This window comes from Bubalus bubalis, chromosome 2 (assembly GCF_019923935.1).
Source record: "Bubalus bubalis isolate 160015118507 breed Murrah chromosome 2, NDDB_SH_1, whole genome shotgun sequence".
Classification (NCBI taxonomy): domain Eukaryota; kingdom Metazoa; phylum Chordata; class Mammalia; order Artiodactyla; family Bovidae; genus Bubalus; species Bubalus bubalis.
Window position 1 is genome coordinate 101,762,645 of NC_059158.1, and position 19,189 is coordinate 101,781,833.

General features: G+C 36.9%; 1 long non-coding RNA gene across 1 annotated transcript in view; it reads left to right on the forward strand.

Annotated features, from left to right (window-relative positions):
- The window catches only part of LOC123331512, a 277,777-nt gene extending 259,859 nt beyond the window's left edge, over positions 1 to 17,918 (forward strand). The window contains exon 6 of the long non-coding RNA XR_006548168.2: positions 17,699 to 17,918. This is a non-coding gene — a long non-coding RNA (uncharacterized LOC123331512). The remainder of the gene's footprint in view (positions 1 to 17,698) is intronic.
- Positions 17,919 to 19,189: the final 1,271 nt, after the last annotated feature.

Here is a 19,189-nt window from a genome sequence, read left to right on the forward strand (position 1 = left end):
CTGATTTTAGGTGTATGTGTGTTTTGATAGCAACATTGGTGAAGTTTGTTTTGTTTTTGGTTGAAAAGGCTAAAGGTAGTTAATAAAAGACTAGTTAATAAAGAAGTGGCAGCTGCCAGACTGCTCAGGAGCAGCCAAGAGGAGCTACCCCACATCCAAGGTAAGAGAAACCCAAGTAGGATGGCAGGCACTGAGAGAGGGCATCAGAGGGCACACAAACTGAAACCACAATCACAGACAACTACCCAATCTGATCACACAGACCACAGCCTTATCTAACTCAATGAAACTAAGCCATGCCCTGTGGGGCTACCGAAAATGGAGGAGTCATGGTGGAGAGGTCTGACAGAATGTGGTCCACTGGAGAAGGGAATGGCAAACCACTTCAGTATTCTTGCCTTGAGAACCCCATGAACAGTATGAAAAGGCAAAATGATAGGATACTGAAAGAGGAACTCTCCAGGTCGGTAGGTGCCCAGTATGCTACTGGAGATCAGTGGAGAAATAACTCCAGAAAGAATGAAGGGATGGAGCCAAAGCAAAAATAACAGCCAGTTGTGGATGTGACTGGTGATAGGAGCAAGGTCCGATGCTGTAAATGGCAATATTGCATAGGAACCTGGAATGTTAGATCCATGAATCAAGGCAAATTGGAAGTGGTCAAACAGGAGTTGGCAAGAGTGAACATTGACATTCTAGGAATCAGCAAACTAAAATGGACTGGAATGGGTGAATTTAACTCAGATGACCATTATATCTACTACTGCGGGCAGGAATCCCTTAGAAGAAATGGAGTAGCCATCATGGTCAACAAAAGAGTCTGAAATGCAGACTCTTGGATGCAATCTCAAAAATGACAGAATGATCTCTGTTCATTTCCAAGGCAAACCACTCAATATCACGGTAATCCAAGTCTATGGCCTGACCAGTAACACTGAAGAAGCTGAAGTTGAATGGTTCTATGAGAACCTACAAGACCTTTTAGGACTAACATCCAAAAAAGATGTCCTTTTCATTATAGGGGACTGGAATGCAAAAGTAGGAAGTCAAGAAATACCTGGAGTAACAGGCAAATTTGGCCTTGGAATACAGAATGAAGCAGGGCAAAGGCTAATAGAGTTTTGCCAAGAAAACACACTGGTCATAGCAAACACCCTCTTCCAACAACACAAGAGGAGACTCTACACATGGAGTTCACCAGATGGTCAACACTGAAATCAGATTGATTATATTCTTTACAGCTAAAGATGGAGAAGCTCTATATAGTCAGCAAAAACAAGACCGGGAGCTGACTGTGGCTCAGATCATGAACTCCTTATTACCAAATTCAGACTTAAATTGAAGAAAGTGGGGAAAACCACTAGACCATTCAGGTATGACCTAAAACAAATCACTTATGATTATACAGTGGAAGTGAGAAATAGATTTAAGGGACTAGATCTGATAGAGTGCCTGATGAACTATGGATGGAATTTTGTGACTTTGTACAGGAGACAGTGATCAAGAGCATCCCCAAGAAACAGACATGCAAAAAAGCATAATGGCTGCCTGAGGAGGCTTTCCAAGTAGCTGTGAAAAGAAGAAAAGTGAAAAGCAAAGGAGAAAAGGAAAGATATACCCATTTAAATGCCAAGTTCCAGAGAATATCAAGGAGAGATAAGAAAGCCTTCCACAGCGATCAGTGCAAAGAAATAGAGGAAAACAATAGAATGGGAAAGACTAGAGCTCTCTTCAAGAAAATTAGAAATACTAAGGGAATGATTCATGCAAAAATGGGCTCAATAAAGGAAAGAAATGGAATGGACCTAACAGAAGCAGAAGATATTAAAAAGTGGTGGCAACAATGCACAGAAGAACTGGGCAAAAATGTTCTTCACGACCCAGATAATCATGATGGTGTGATCACTCACACTCACCTAGAGCCAGACATCCTGAGATGTGAAGTCAAGTGGGCCTTAGGAAGCATCACTACGAACAAAGCTAGTGGAGGTGATGGAATTCCAGTTGAGCTATTTCAAATCCTGAAAGATGATTCTGTGAAAGTGCTGTACTCAATATGCCAGCAAATTTGGAAAACTCAGAAGTGGCCACAGGACTGGAAAAGGTCAGTTTTCATTCCAATCCCAAAGAAAGGCAATGCCAAAGAATGTTCAAACTACCACACAATTGGCACTCATCTCACACACTAGTAAAATAATGCTCAAAATTCTCCAAGCCAGGCTTCAGCAATATGTGAACTGTGAACTTCCTGATGTTCAAGCTGGTTTTAGAAAAGGCAGAGGAACCAGAGATCAAATTGCCAACATCCGCTGGATCATTGAAAAAGCAAGAGAGTTCTAGAAAAACATCTACTTCTGCTTTATTGACTATGCCAAAGACTTTGACTGTGTGGATCACAATAAACTGTGGAAAATTCTGAAAGAGATGGGAATACTAGACCACCTAACGTGCCTCTTGAGAAACCTGTATGCAGGTCAGGAAGCAACAGTTAGAACTGGACATGGAACAACAGATTGGTTCCAAATAGGAAAAGGAGTACATCAAGGCTGTATATTGTCACCCTGCTTATTTAACTTATATGCAGAGCACATTATGAGAAATGCTGGGCTGGAGGAAGCACAAGCTGGAATCAAGATTGCCGGGAGAAATCTCAATAACCTCATATATGCAGATGACACCATCCTTATGGCAGAAAGTGAGGAGGAACTAAAAAGCCTCTTGATGAAAGTGAAAGAGGAGAGTGAAAAAGTTGGCTTAAAGCTCAACATTCAGAAAACGAAGATCATGGCATCCGGTCCCATCACTTCATGGCAATTAGATGGGAAAACAGTAGAAAGAGTGGCTGACTTTGTCTTTTTGGGCTCCAAAATCACTGCAGATGGTGATTGCAGCCATGAAATTAAGAGACGCTTACTCCTTGGAAGGAAAATTATGACCAACCTAGACAGCATGTTAAAAAGCAGAGACATTACTTTGTCAATGAAGGTCCATCTAGTCAAGGCCATGGTTTTTCCTGTGGTCATGTATGGACGTGAGAGTTGGTCTGTGAAGAAAGCTGAGTGCTAAAGAATTGATGCTTTTGAACTGTGGTGTTGAAGACTCTTGAGAGTCCCTTGGACTGCAAGGAGATCCAACCAGTCCACCCTGAAGGAAATCAGTTCTGGGTATTCGTTGGAAGGACTGATGTTGAAGCTGAAACTCCAATAATTTGGCCACCTCATGCGAAGAGCTGACTCATTTGAAAAGACCCTGATGCTGGGAAAGATTGAGGGAAGGAGGAGAAGGGGATGATAGAGAATGAGATGGTTAGATGGCATCACCAACTCAATGGACATGAGTTTGGGTAAACTCTGGGAGTTGGTGATGGACAGGGAGGCCTGGTGTGCTGCAGTTCATGGGGTCACAAAGAGTCGGATATGACTGAGAGAGTGAACTGAACTGAACTGAGGGCAGAGCGAACAGGTATTATTGATACATGGAACTTAGCATGTTTTTGTGTTGAGTGTATGTGGAAGATTCTTTCTGACTTATCCCACCCTAATTTTATTGTTGTATGTCAATAGTATTTCTAGATATGAAATATTTTTTAATAATGATTTTTAAGGCATTCTCCCTAGATTTTACTCATTTATCAAATACATGTCAGCAGTGGATTTAGAGAAGCCAAATAGTACAAGGTGAGATTCTGCCTATGGACATAGTTACCCTCATGGGTAAAAAATCCGTTTCCCTTGAACCTGATTTTGATTCAAATGGAATTTGATGACAATTCATATAATATTGTCCATCTCGTGGACTTGGTGGTATACTGCTTAAAATGTTGGGGAGTAGGAAGAAGAACATGACTACTATCTTTGTATTTTGACCTCCTCAATCTGTCTTCAGTGACCTCATTTGTCTCATCAGTGAAATGGGATTTTGAGAACTGAATGAACTAATCCAAATAAAGAACGTGGAATATGAGCTATCTATCTCAAAGGGCTCAGAAACAGAATTTGTCTTTTATATATAGGTGTTATTTGTCCCAATAAAAGAGAATCTCCTTTCTGAGATTGCTGATTCAGACAAAAAATAAAAGGCTTTAAAATAATTATGGAGTAGCATGAGAACTCAAAGGAAGTCTGCAATGAACATGACAGTGTGGGATGATGTTAGTTGATATCTTAGAGAAAGTGTAATGAAAATTTGATTATCAGTACTTGAACTTGCTTATGACTTTTGAGATGTAGAGAACAAGGTGAGTAGACTGTTATGTAGAGAGTAGAGAAAGGCTCATTGATTACACTGATCTTTCCCACGAAGCCCCTATAGAATAATAGATTCTCAAAGTCTGTCACATAGTAACATGTGGAGATGGAATGCAGGCTGAGATAAACCTCCCATCTTTAATCACATCCTATCATATGCAAATTTCCCAAGACAGGGAGTATGATTTACCAGTTTCTTGACACATGCAGTGGCCTGAACGTTTGTGGGTCTTCTTAGAACAGCACATAGGGATCTTTATGACTCCAATTTGCCAGCACTGTTATTTTAGTTACGATGATGTGGGCATCTGCTCCCTAATGGTTAAGACTCTCTTCTCACCAGATGTGGTCTTTTGGAAAAGAGTTCAAACTGCTTGGCAGGTCAGTGGAGGGGAAGCAAGTATTGTCCCTTCAAGTGCTCTGCCTATTTTGTGGATAAATGGATGACTTTACTTTCCAAGGTTGTCAGTCTTTCACAAGAACTTACATTTAAATCATAATAATGATGCTATTTAAACTCCAGTTCATTCTGCCAGTATTTGATTAGCAAGCTGGCTGGATGTAGTGATAGAGAGGATGGCAGATTTTTATTTCATCTAGGGTATCATTACAGCTCAAACTGGCTCTCACATTACCATTATTATTATTGTTAATTGTTATTTGAGGGAGGTACTGATAAAATTCCTACAATTATTCTCAATAGGGGAGATGACATGATCCCTTTCCTAGGGCTTCATGATCAAAGTTAAGTAGACATTGATATTATCCCACCTCAGAAAAGGCTGAGAAAGCTTCAGATCTACCATTTTCATGTATATAGTTGGAATTCAGATAAAATCACCTGTGGAAAATTGAGTTCAAAGACATTGACAGTGTGAATTTTTGTATTTGTAAGCTTGTATATGTGTTTGTATGTATATATGTTTTTGCATACGGATATAGCTAGTCCTTATTCCTGAATTGTTGTATTTTTAATAGATGGGAATTTCAAATCAAAATTCTGTGTATGCAACACTAAATGCATACAGACATCACTTATATACATTTTCTTCTCATACATGTGATGGCTGGCTGTATTTACAGCTCATTGTTGCATAAGATTTCAGTTTTTGTTTTAATCATTTCAGATGGAATGGCTTAAGAGTAAAGGATATAGGGATTCTTTGAGTGAAGAAAGATCATGAATCTATCTCTTTATCTTTCACTCTGAGTAGTTATGTGAACATTTTATGGACTTGTTGAATCAGAGGCTCCCTTTTACTAATTCTGTAAAAAACAAGTTTCTTGGAAAATCGAAAGGACATGTACTATATATTTTATGATACGGTTGTATTTTTTAATTAATATTTTTGAGCAGCTTTAGGTTTAAAAAATGAATAAAAGATAGAGTTGGTATACAATATTGTGTAAGTTTAAAGTTTACAATGGGATGATTTGTATATATTATGAAATATTTACCAAAAAAATGTTAGTTTACACATCCTTTATTACATATAATTAAGATTTTTGTTGTTTATGATGAATGCATTTAATATCTGCTCTCATAGCAGCTTTCACGTATACAATACAGTATTGTTATTTGGACAGAGAAGCCTGGTAGGCTGCAGTCCATGGGGTCGCGAAGAGTCAGACATGACTGAGCAACTTCACTTTCACTTTTCACTTTCATGCATTGGAGAGGGAAATGGCAACCCACTCCAGTGTTCTTGCCTGGAGAATCCCAGGGATGGGGGAGCCTGGTGGGCTGCCGTCTCTGGGGTCGCACAGAGTCGGACACGACTGAAGTGACTTAGTAGCAGCAGCAGAAGCATGCTGTACATTAGATCTCCAGAACTTATTCCCCATATAGCAAGTTTGTACTCCTTGAGTAACATCTCCTCATTTCCCCCAACACCCAGCTCCTGAAAACCACTGTTCTACTTCATGCTTCTGTGAGTTCAACTTTTATGGATTCCACATATAAAATCATACAGTTCTTGTCTTTAATTATTTGATTTATTTCATTTACCAAAAAGCTCTCACAGTCTATCCATGAAGTCACAAATCTTAGTATTTTTTTCTTTATTATGGCTGAATAATACTTCATTATATTTTCTTTATCCATTTATCTATCAGCATTTAAGTTATTCCATGTCTTTCATAGTAAATAAGGTTTCAATGAATGGGACTGTAGATACCTCTTCAAGATACTGATTTCATATCCTTCAGATACGTTATTTAGAAGTAGGCTTATTGGTTTATATGGTAGTTCTATTTTTAACTTTTTGAGGAATTTACATGTTGTTTTCCATAGTGGTTGTACCAACTTACATTCATACAGTTAGTGCACAAGAGTTCACTTTTCTCTGCATCATCACCAGCACTTATTATCTTCTGTCTGTTTGATAAAAAGTATTCTAACAGATGTGATGGAGAAGGTGATGGCACCCCACTCCAGTACTCTTGCCTGGAAAATCCCATGGACAGAGGAGCCCAGTAGGCTGCAGTCCATGGGGTCGCTAAGAGTCGGACACGACTGAGCTACTTCACTTTCACTTTTCACCTTCATGCATTGGAGAAGGAAATGGCAACCCACTCCAGTATTCTTGCCTGGAGAATCCCAGGGACAGGGGAGCCTGGTGGGCTGCCGTCTATGGGGTTGCACAGAGTCGGACATGACTGAAGCGACTTAGCAGCAGCAACAGATGTGAGGTGATATTGTGGACTTAATTTCTGTTTTCCAGATGATTAGTGACATTGAGCATGTTTTTGTGTCCTTGTTGATCATTTGTATGTCTTCTTAGGGAAATGTCTGTTCAGGTCCTTTCTCTCATTTTTAATTGGATCATTTGCTTTTCTGTTATTGAGTTCCTTATATATTTTAAATGTTAACTCCTTATTATACACACACACACACAGTCTTATACACAAATATATATGTGTAAATATTTTCTCTAATTCTGTAGATTACCTTTTCATTTTAATGGTTTCTTTTCCCAAGATAGGTTTCTGAAGAAGAGATGTTTTTATTCGGCAAAGGTTCTGTGGACAATCATATTTTAACAAGATTCCCAATTTGCATTAGGAAAAGCTGGCAGACTTCCCTTCATAAGGCTACTTACTGCACTTGCCCTTTTGGTAACATTACTACGTGTTTGTACTGAAGCCTATTATTAAATGAATAAAGAGCAGGAAAATGCAGTTTTAGACTAAAGACAATGTTGGGCTTTCAAATGGCAAACAGATGTGTTAAAAAGTCTTGTCTTTAAATGTGGCTCTTTGGGCCTCTGAAAGACTATACAAATGACAGAAAACCTGTGATGCACAGATAGAAAATGTGATTGTGGCTACATGAACCTTACAAACAAATAATCTATGGAAATATGACACAAGTTTTCTTTGTCAGGTACAAATTACTTCCAGCATTTTAATGGATATCTGTCTACAAAAAAAGTTGCTGTTGGGATTCAGCTTTGCACTCAAGAACTTATAGAAAAGAATTTCCAGTGCCTTGGTTGCCCTTATATCTCTCAGAGTTAGGCTTTCAATCCTCATGCCCCTCTTAATTAATCACACTCCTTTTGATAATCCACAGTAGACCATAAACTGTAAACTTTCCTATAAAAATAAAACTGGACCACTGTATGGTTTAACAAATAAGAAAAGGAAGGATTCTAAGGGCTTCCTTTTGAGTCTTCTGGCTATTTGCCATTCCCTGAATGGTGGCTAATACAAAATCAGGGTCCAATTTTATGCCAATTTTGTGCCCCAGTTAGCAGTGCTAATTGGGGCACACAAGTAAATTGTGCTCTGCCCTGTGGAAATTTTCAGTTAGTCAACTAAATCAGAAAATCATTGAGAACACTAATCCATTGCTCAGTCACTACTTAATTAAGTGCAAAATCTATGGTCCCTCCAGGAAGGACAAAGTTCAGGCATGCACTCTCAGTGGTCAGTTGTTTGGAATTTTGTCTGTCTTTTATCTTTCGTTGTAATCTAAGTTACAGTATAAGTATGTTTGTTTTTGAAGAGTGGGACATGGAACATTTTATTGAAAATTAACAATACAAGCATTATTAAAGTAGACAGGAGTAAAGGTCATTTCATTTCCCTCACACTTGAAAGACATAGATTTCCTGAGGGCGGGGGAGGATGATTTTTACACATACGGAGCATAAATGCGCTGATAAATTTAACAGCAAATGCTCCACATGTCATAGGGTCAAGTTATAGTTGGGTTCAACATCGTAATCTGAACTGCAACCATATTTAATGAGAGGGCAAAGATGTTTCTCTGTTTATTCACTGATACATCCTAAGTGCTTAAAAAATATTTTTCAGTGAGTGAATGAACAGGAACATGATACCTAGGCAAAAATTTATTAAAAAATATTATATTTACATGATATCCTAAAATATAAAATAATATTTGTAATGTGCCTGGTACATTGGCCACAGCACTTAAAGAATATTATGTCACTGGTGGAATGTTTCAGTAAATCTGAGAGAAAACATGACCTTTAAAATATGATTACTTTTCTAGAATGTAAGAAGTTGATTTTGCTCCTGAAAACTTTTGTTTAGGGTACAATATAATTAAAAAGTCTTTAAACGCCAAATATATTTCTAAAGTTAGAATTATAGCTTAGAATCAGTGTCTTTAAATATATTTCCTTTATTGATAGAGTATATAGTTTTCTTTTTTTTTTTTTGTACTATGTAAGTTACTTACAGCTCAAGAATAGCTAGAATCCTAAGGGAACTAATCTTGGTAAGAATCATTGCTAAAATAAAGCCACATTTTCTTTCAATGTTTTTGTTTTTTTAATTAAACTGTCCCAGTTACTTACAGGTTTTAATGAAAGATAATTGACAGTTTTAGAATTTAAATTTTGATCATGAAGATCTAATTATATTGCTGAAATAGTCACTGATTCATGTTTTGAAAAAGGGGACTTCCCTACTGGTACTACTTTGAATGTTTTCTAATTTCACTGAACTTTCTAAGCAGTTTCTTTGCTGGGTCATTTTCTTTTCGTTCTTTATTTAAATCCTTCTACTCTTTTCCCTTAAAGAAGTCATTCACTATAATCCATGATCTCTTTCCTGTAATATAATTCTAAAATCCCAAATCCTATAGAACATTTCCAAATGGGTGTCCAAATGGTATCTCAGGATTAAGAAATATTATTCTATCTTTACCTTTTTTTTTCCTTCCAATATTTGCTTTGACTTCTGACATTCCAAGTTTTGCTAACTGTAATTTTCTTTCTGCCATTCATCCTTAGCTTGAACACTTTTGCTCCTCCCTCCCCTTCACCTGTCATTTTCAGGAAGAGTTGTCAATCTCTTTTGATTTCTTATTTTTTACCGTAGATCTCATATGCATTATTTCATTCCCAAAGACTTCCCCTATTCTCACTTATGACCTGCTTATACTAGACTTATTGTACTTAGACAACTGATCCTAACAGTTTTCTGTTCCTTTGATGTCTTTCCTTCTGTAATAGCTCCATGCAAATCAATTTTCTCTAAATTTTCCTGAAATATATCTTCTGAGATCATGTCACACTCTTACTGAGGGACAATTACCTATAGATATCTTTTCAAAATCCTTCTGCTTTCTTACATTCCACCTCCTATCCTGGCTATAACCTACATTTCTACCATATGATTCATATCTTTTCTATAAACAAAACCTCAATGTTGTCTGATGTACTTTGCATCAAAACAGTGAGCTTTGCAAATTTCACATATTTTTCAGGTCTCCAATTTTCTATTTGGGCTGCCGTAACAAAATTTCATAGACTGAGTGACGTGCAAACAACCGAAATTTATTTCTCACAGTCCTGGAGGCTGGAAGTCCAAGATCCTGGTGTCAGCAGATTTAGTATATTTCTGGTTCACAGATGACTGTATTTTTGCTATGTCTTCACATGGTGGAAGAGCTGAGGTATCTCTCTGGCATCTCATTTGTAAAGGCACTAATCTCATTCATGAGGACGCCACCCCCAGGACCTAACAACCTCCAAAAGGGCCCACCTACAAATACTGTCATATCGGGGGTTAGATCTCAACACTGGGAGTATATAAACATTCAGTCTATAGTACCTCCATACCTCCTCTGACCTATTAAACTCATTCTTTGGATTCATTTTAAAAAATCACCTTTTCTGAATCCTTTCCTGATTGAAGGTTTTAAAGGACTAGAAAATGGGGTGATATGAGACAAATTTTTCTCCCTTTTAGGCACCACATTATTTAAGTAACTCTTTATAGAGAACAATAAGAAAATTAAGTTTAAGAAATAAACATTATTCAGGAGGACTTAAAAGTAGATAAATATTAACTTAAGATAACCTTAGTTTATAACCAGGCTTTATACTGTCACTTCATACCTCTAATAGTTATTTCCCTTTGAACAATTTCAGAGTGAGCAGAACTGATTGACCACTACGCTCACTATGCCTTCCATTTGAGATGACTTGTTTTTGATAACTGATGTTTGATAACTGATATTTTTCCTTCCTCTTTAGGGCCCTGAGTAGATTTCTTCGTGTTAGTATAGAGAATTTACCAAATAGCATGCTCAAAACATAATACAAGGCATAAAGACTGTGGATCATCTTGTGCTTCTGTCTTATCACCATATTAGACCAGTAGAATATTAGACTTTCATAGGCTTCAAACAGTCTAGATATTGTTGGTGACAGTATACAAGCCCAAATGTTTTCAGGGGAAGGCATTATTCACACACAGAAAATAATAAAAAAAGCCCTTGGGTGGGCTGAAGTAGAACTATTCAAGAATTTTCTGGTATATTACCTGTAAAAAAGATACTCTACTCCTTCATATCGGGGGTTAGATTTCAACACTGGGAGTGTACCAACATTCAGTCTATAGCATCTCCATATCTCCTCTGACCTATTAAACTCTTATTCTTTGTTTGGATTCATTTTAAAGAGATCTTCCTATGAAATTAAAAACCCTTGAGTCTTCTCTTTTCCCACTAAAATGTTGGTTGTGCTATCATCAGATGAAACTTGTATTTAAAGTTAGTAAATTTGGATTTGACCCTCATCCCTGCCCCTTTCTACCTTTGAGAACTTGGGTGAGATTAAGAATCTCTTAATGAATAATCCCTTAAATGAATAAACTTTATTTATTCATTCATTTGATATACATTAAAAAGATTCAGAAAAGCATATTTTTTGTAGAAACAGGAAATATTTTTTTTAAAATTTTGCCACTTACAAAGTATCAAATACATTTTAAAGTTAGTAAGAATGATACTTTTAAAACATTGGATTCAGTATCCAGAAGTTCATCCGTAGTATGAGGGAAAATTATTTCATGAGAATGGGAAATATGTATGCTGCTGCTGCTGCTGCTGCTGCTGCTGCTGCTAAGTCACTTCAGTCGTGTCCAACTCTGTGTGACCCCATAGACAGCAGCCCACCAGGCTCTTCCGTCCCTGGGATTCTCTAGGCAAGAACACTGGAGTAGGTTGCCATTTCCTTCTCCAATGCATGAAAGTGAAAAGTGAAAGTGAAGCCGCTCAGTCGTGTCCGACTCTTAGAGACCCCATGGACTGCAGCCCACCAGGCTCCTCCATCCATGGGATTTTCCAGGCAAGAGTACTGGAGTGGGGTGCCATTGCCTTCTCCAGGGAAATATGTATATATGTGTATATATATGTGTGTGTGTGTATGTATAAGTGAGTGATAGTTGCTCCAGGGAAATATGTATATATGTGTATATATGTGTGTGTGTGTGTGTGTGTGTATGTATAAGTGAGTGATAGTTGCTCCAGGGAAATATGTATATATGTGTATATATATGTGTGTGTGTATGTATAAGTGAGTGATAGTTGCTCAGTCATGCCTGACTCTTTGCAACCCCATGTATTGTAACCTGCCAGGCTCCTCTGTCCATGGAATTCTCCAGGCAAGATTACTGGAGTGGGTTGCTATTTCCTTCTCCAGGGGATCTTCCCGACCAAGGGATCCTGCACTGCAGGAGAGTCTTTACCATCTAAGCCACCAGGGAAGCCTACTATTAAGAGACATTTCTAAGTGTAAAGACAGGTCAACTTAAAAAGTATCAGCAGATACATGCTTGACTTTATCTTATAATCTATAGACAATACATTAGAATATATAATGAATCCATACACCTTTTCCAAACAAATACCCAAGACAGAAGTAGCAATAAAGTTATAAATGACACTTATCAATCAGATGAAATAATTTAGAAATATATATATATATAAATATATATATATAAATTTATATATGTATATGACCTTGATGTTTCTGCATTTTCAAAATAACTGTAAATGAGAAAGAAAAGTATTTGTGTGATCACGTCTCAGTTTCTTCATTTTTAAGAAGAGAAGAGGGATTCATTTTTTTTTTTTCTTTTAACTGGAACACAAACTCAGTGTCTTCTTTAGTGTGAGCCCCTCAGTAGATTAAATCACTTTTAAAAGAAAATCCTGGGAAGTTTCAATTATGACAGTTCTATGGTCTGTGTCCTGCCTTTTTGTCTCTAGTTTTCACTTGCTGTCACAAAGGAAGCCCGCTAGATGGTGATAAAACCACAAGCTACCTACTTTGATTTTATTAAAAAAAAAAAAAAAGTCTTCCAAGGAGAGTGCTCACAAGATTGTATTTTGCCCGTTTTTTATTCAATGAAGAAGAGGCAAGAAAAATTAGAATGGTATTTTCCATGCAACTTAATTATATATAGTTATGAAGTAAAATACCTTTTGGCCTTGAATTATTTTCCAATGAGCTGCCTTCAAAATTAAGCTATTTTGTCAGGATAAATATCGAGTAAAATGATTATGAATCATTGTGGCAAGTTTTAATACAAATCAGAAAGTAAATTAATCCAACTCTGACTCTTCATGGTTTTTTTCCTTCAGATACAAATGAAGAGTAAACAATGTTTTGGTAATTTTTAGGTTAATCATGTAGAACTGATTACCCAAAAAGAATGCTATTAACATTTAGTCAATTTATATCCTACAATATGACAAATTAAAATTAATGTTGCTGTTTTTAAGATATCAAATAGGTCATGATTTTAGAAAAATGAAAATTGCTAAAGAAAACGGGTTATGTTGTCTGTGGGCCCAGTGAATGAAGTTACTTTTGAAAAGCCTACTGAAATTCCCCCAAGAAAAAGTGCATATAATTGAGTAAAAATCACTCTGATTTAGGTAGTCTGTATCTTTAAACAGGTCCTCTTTTAAAATGTAACAAGGAATGATAATCAAATTTCTCTTGTGAAATAGCTATGCTAAAATCTTGCCAACAGCTTAATAACAAAAGTAAGATTTTCTTTTTAGATTGAGTATATATTCTCCTGATGAAGCTCTATTTGATAATTTCTTCAGTGTTTATAATCAGTTCCCATTAGTATTCACTTAATTAGCACATTTCAATACACTTCCTGATGGCATATGTATGTAAATATATATTTTAAATCATTCCCTTTATTTCCAAGTAATTGATGTAATGAAAATATATAACTATTAACTTTTGAATCAGGTCTTAAAAAGTACAATACTACACAATATAATATAAATTACTTTACAGGAGAGATAATTTTTTTTTTTAATTTTGCACATCAGACATCTCCATAACTGTCAACTTGGTATCTTTCTACATGTATCTATATCAAATGCTTGCACACTCCCTCTGAGCCCCTTACTGTTAAAATGAATTTGATAATAGTCATGACCATCATCTAAGAGTCACAGAGTGACAGCCAGTGACCTTCTCTACACTGTTAGCAATGTCTAGAGATCATAAAAAAATGATCTCCTGACTGGAGATCATTTAAAAAAATCTGCTTCCCTTTTATATTGGCATATGCATTGGCATAAGTCTATTGAGCTTTATCTACATGTTGTCACTTTCAGTGGTGAATTTATCCATCTCTGGTGGCATGACTGCTCTGTTCTTCTGTTATTTAACTGAATTACGTAATTTTAAAGCCCTTTGATTTTCTTCATTTTATTCTAGAATATAACAGGAAGAAATCTGGGAACTATTTTTGGTCTAGGGGTAGTTAAAGTTCTTCAAACAAAGATTATGTTAATCTGCTGATCATATTGACCTGCTGTCCAATTCTGGACATATCATCTCTGAAACCTGCCTCATTTGCTCAAGCTCTGTTACTTCTGAATAGTTTAGCAATACCCAGGTCAAATTCGAGAGATTAGACCACTTTGGTTTCTTCTTAGAAACTGGACTCTGCTTTCTGTTCTGACTTGACATTTAATAGTAAGATTGTCGTTGGTCACTTATGCAAACAACATCTCCTGGACTATTTTTAAACATTTATTATGATGTAATTTTAAAACTATAATTTGCATTTTTAAAGTGATCAATTTCATGTTTTTTAAAATTATATTCACAAAGTTGTACAACCATTACCACAACCAATTTCAGAACACTTTCACCATCCCCTAAATAAATCCTACATCTATTAGCAGTCACTTCCTATTTCTGTACCACCCTTTAGACTCGATCAATCTCTGATATATTTTCTGTTTTTCTACATTTGCCTCTGGAATGGAATCATGTAATTCATTGTTCCTTGTGACTGATGGGCTTCTTTCATTTAGCATAATGTTTAAAAGGTTTATTCATATCGTAAATATGAATGTAGTATGTTATCAGCACTGCAGTATTTTTATAGCTGAATATTACAATATATGTATATGCCACATTTTATTTGTATATTTATCAGTTCATAGATATCTGAGATGGTTATACTTTTTAATCTATTATAAATAATGCTTCTATAAACATTTGTGCCCAAATTTTAGAGTGACTGTACACTTGTCTTTTCATTTCTTGGTTATATATTGAGTGTAGAATTGCTGGTCTGTTTGATAACTTTGCACTTAACATTTTTAATGAACTGACAAATAGTTTTTCTAAGCAGTTGGAACATTTTACCATCAACAATAGAAGAGGAGTCCAATTTCTCTACAACTTTGCCAACACCTGTTGTTATCCATCTTTTTGATTATAACTATCCTAGTAAATACATGTGAAGTGTTACCTCATTGTGGTTTTCATTTATATTTTCCTAATGGCTAATGATAGCACTTCTTCATGTATTTACTGTCCATTTGTATATTTTCTTTGGAGAAATATTTATTCAGATTGTTCATTTTCAATTAAGTAGTTATTTTTATTGTTGTTTTGTCGGAGTTCTTTATATATACTTGATTGTTGTTGTTTAGTCACTCAGTCATGTCTGACTCTTTGTGACCCCATGGACTACAGCACACCAGGCACCCCTGTCTTCCACTGTCTCACAGTATGCTCAATTCATGTTCACTGAGTCAATGATGATATCTAATCTCTGCTGCCCCCTTTCCTTTCACCTTCAATTTTCCCCAGCATCAGGGTCTTTTCCAATGAATTGGCTATTTGCATCAGGTTGCCAAACTTGTGAAGCTTCAGCTTCAGTATCAGTCTCTTTAATGAGTATTCAGGGTTGATTTTCTTTAGGATTGACTGGTTTGAGATTTGATCTCCTTGCAGTCCAAGGGACTCTCAAGAGTCTTCTCTAGCACCACAATTTGAAAATATGAATTATTTGGCTCTCAACATTCCTTATTGTCCAGTTCTCACATCCATACATGACTACTGGAAAGACCACAGCTTTGATGAGATGGGCCTTTGTCAGCAAAGTGATGTCTCTGCTTTTTAATACGCTGTCTAGGCTTGTCCTAGCTTCCCTTCCAAGTAGCAAGCATCTTTTAATTTCATGACTGCCGTCACTGCCTACAGTGATTTGGGACCCCAAGAAAATAAAATCTATCACTGTTTCTATTTTTTCCCCTTCTATTTACCATGAAGTTGTGGGACTAATGAGGCTTCTTTGGTAACTCAACTGGTAAAGAATGTGCCTGCAGTGCAGGAGACCCTGTTTTGATACCTGGGCTGGGAAGTGACCCTGGAGAAGGGAGAGCTACCCACTCCGGTGTTTTTGGGCTTCCCTGGTGGCTCAGATGGTGAAGAATCTGCCTGCAATGTGGGAGACCTGGGTTCAATCCCTGGGTTGGGAAGATCCCCTGGAGAAGGGCATGTCAGCCAAATCTAATATTCTTGCTTGAAGAATCCCCATGGACAGAGGAGCCTGGCAGGCTACAGTTAATGGGGTTGCAAAGAGTGGGACATGACTGAGTGACTAAGCACAAGCACTTAGGACTACATGTCATGATCTTAGTTTCTTGAATGTTGAGTTTTAAGTCACCTCTTTCACTATATTCTTTCACCTTCATCCAGAGTCTCTTTAGGTCCTCTTTACTCTCTGCCATTAGAGTGGTATCAGCTGCATATCTCAGGTTGTTGATATTTCTCCTAGCAGTCTTACTCCAGTTTGTGATTCATCCAGCCCAGCATTTCATATGGTGTACTTGGCATATAAGTTAAATGAACAGGATGACAATATACAGCTTTGTCTTACTCCTTTCTCAATTTTGAACCAGTCAGTTGTTCCATGTAGGTTTCTAACTGTTGTTTCTTGACCCACATACAGATTTCTTAGGAGACAGGTAACGTGGCCTGGTATTCCCATCTCTTTAAGAATTTTCCAGTTTGTTGTGATCCACACAAAGACTTAGCATAGTCAATGAAACAGAAGTAGATGTTTTTCCTGGAATTCCTTTGCTTTCTCTATGATCCAAAGAATGTTGGCATTTAGATCTCTGGTTCCTCTGCCTTTTCTAAACTCAGCATGTACATCTGGAAGTTCTCTGTTCACATACTGCTGAAGCCTGCCTTGAAGAATTTTGAGCATAATCTTACTAGCACATGAAATGAGTGCAACTGACTGGTAGTTTGAACATTTTTTGTCATTGCCCTTCTTTGAGATTGGAATGAAAACTTACCTTTACCAGTTCTTGATACAATTCCATTTTCAGATATATCATTTGCAAGTATTTTCTCTCATTCTCTGGGTTGTTTTTTTCACTTTTTGATGGTGTCCTTTTAAGCACAAAAATTTTTAATTTTGATAGAGTTTAATTAATTTATTTTGTTTTTGTTGTTGAATGAATACTGCCTAATCCTAGGTCATGAAGAATTAATTCCTATGTTTTTGTATAAGATTTACATATATTTAGCTTTTCATTTAGATACATGATTCCTTTTCAGTGGAGTTTTCTGTCCAATCCTCTTATTCTCATTTTTTTCTTGATAAAGGGATGCCCTCCCCTAAAAAAAAATGTTCTGATTAATTGTTCAATGGAGATATAGATTTTAACCAGGTAATATCTGCATTCCTTTCTTCTCGTTTTAGGCAGTGACTTTATAAGTCATCTAACATTGTGAATTATTTTTAATCTATGGATTGAAGCAACCAAGAGAAACCTTTCTAATACTGGTTAGAGAGATCTGGGATATGGAATTCAATATACTTCTATTGTTTTCCTTTTTTAGGATACTGAATGTTTGGGTGGACATGGTTGAATTCAGTTCAAGACTTTCCCAGGACTGAGGAGGAAGTGCTATAGACCACGAAACATCAAGTTTCCACAAAAAGATAATGAAACCACCTGATAGAAATTCATAAGGGCAAATAACTCCAAATTATAGGAAAGGTTTTGCTCAAAGACCTGTTCTTCTCATGTCTTCTCATAAATTCTTGCTTCTTATAAGATATGGATTATTTCAGCAATTGCTATGTCTATGGGGAGATGGAGAAGGGTGGAATGTAAAAGAATTGTGAAGTGAAGTGAAAGATATACCTTGCCCAAGCTACTGCTTTGAGCAGGACTTGAGATGTAGCAATGTCACTCTTCCAGTACCAGCAGGCATTATTAGGTCACAAGGATTGCCATGATACTGAGTACTGGGATGAGCCCTATCATTTCTAAATTGTATCTAAATTATCTAGGCAGAGATGCTGGCCATGTCCACATATAGTTTATTCATTCCCAGCTCCCACAGCAAGTTGTTTGCTACTTATTTTATTACCAAGGGACCCTGAGATTCTGTATAAAAATCAAGCATTGCTTTTTCTGAGAAATTAAAATGTTGAGTATTTTTTTTCTGTGTAGAATGTGTTACTGTCTTTAATATATATTATAGATTAAGTCATCTAAATATTTTAATTAGTAAAGAAGCCATACCTTATTATCCATGCATATGGCAAAGTCAGCAAAAGCAAATATTATAATGTCATGTAATGTGGGTAAGTAGCTTTATTGGGGAAATACAATTCAAGGGCCAGTTAAAGAGAGGCAAATGGTCTCTTGTTGCCTCTTAATCCAAGAGAAAGACAAATTGGAGCTCTGGCACTGCTGGATACTCAGTGGAATAATCCTCCAGGAGGGAAACCCAGCCCCCCTGCTCTTCAACATTCTTTTGGTACATGAGTGAGAATAGCCTTGGATATAGGATATAAAAAGATAGCACTTAGCTTGCAGATCGTTTTAATGAGAGTTCCAGCTGTACAGGAAATTAGCTGAGAATGCTGGTGGTTAGCACCTGGTGATCCCCCTGATAAATCTGACTAAGATTTTTGGGGAAAGGAAGCCTTTGCTCCAGTCAGGCAACCTTAGCTATTTTGGGGATCTTTTACTTGAAGACACTTTGTACTGTGCCCTAAATTATAACTCAGTGCAATAAGAAAAATGGTTTATGAGCAAGTGCTTGCTGAATAAAACTTGCAGTATCCACATATGTAAAATAAGATGGATAACTATTCAGTTCAGTTCAGTGCAGTCGCTCAGTCGTGTCCGACTCTTTGCAACCCCATGAATCGCAGCACGCCAGGCCTCCCTGTCCATCCCCAACTCCCGGAGTTCACCCAGACTCACGTCCATCAAGTCAGTGATGCCATCCAGCCATCTCATCCTCTGTCATCCCCTTCTCTTGCCCCCAGTCCTTCCCAGCATCAGAGTCTTTTCCAATGAGTCAACTCGTTGC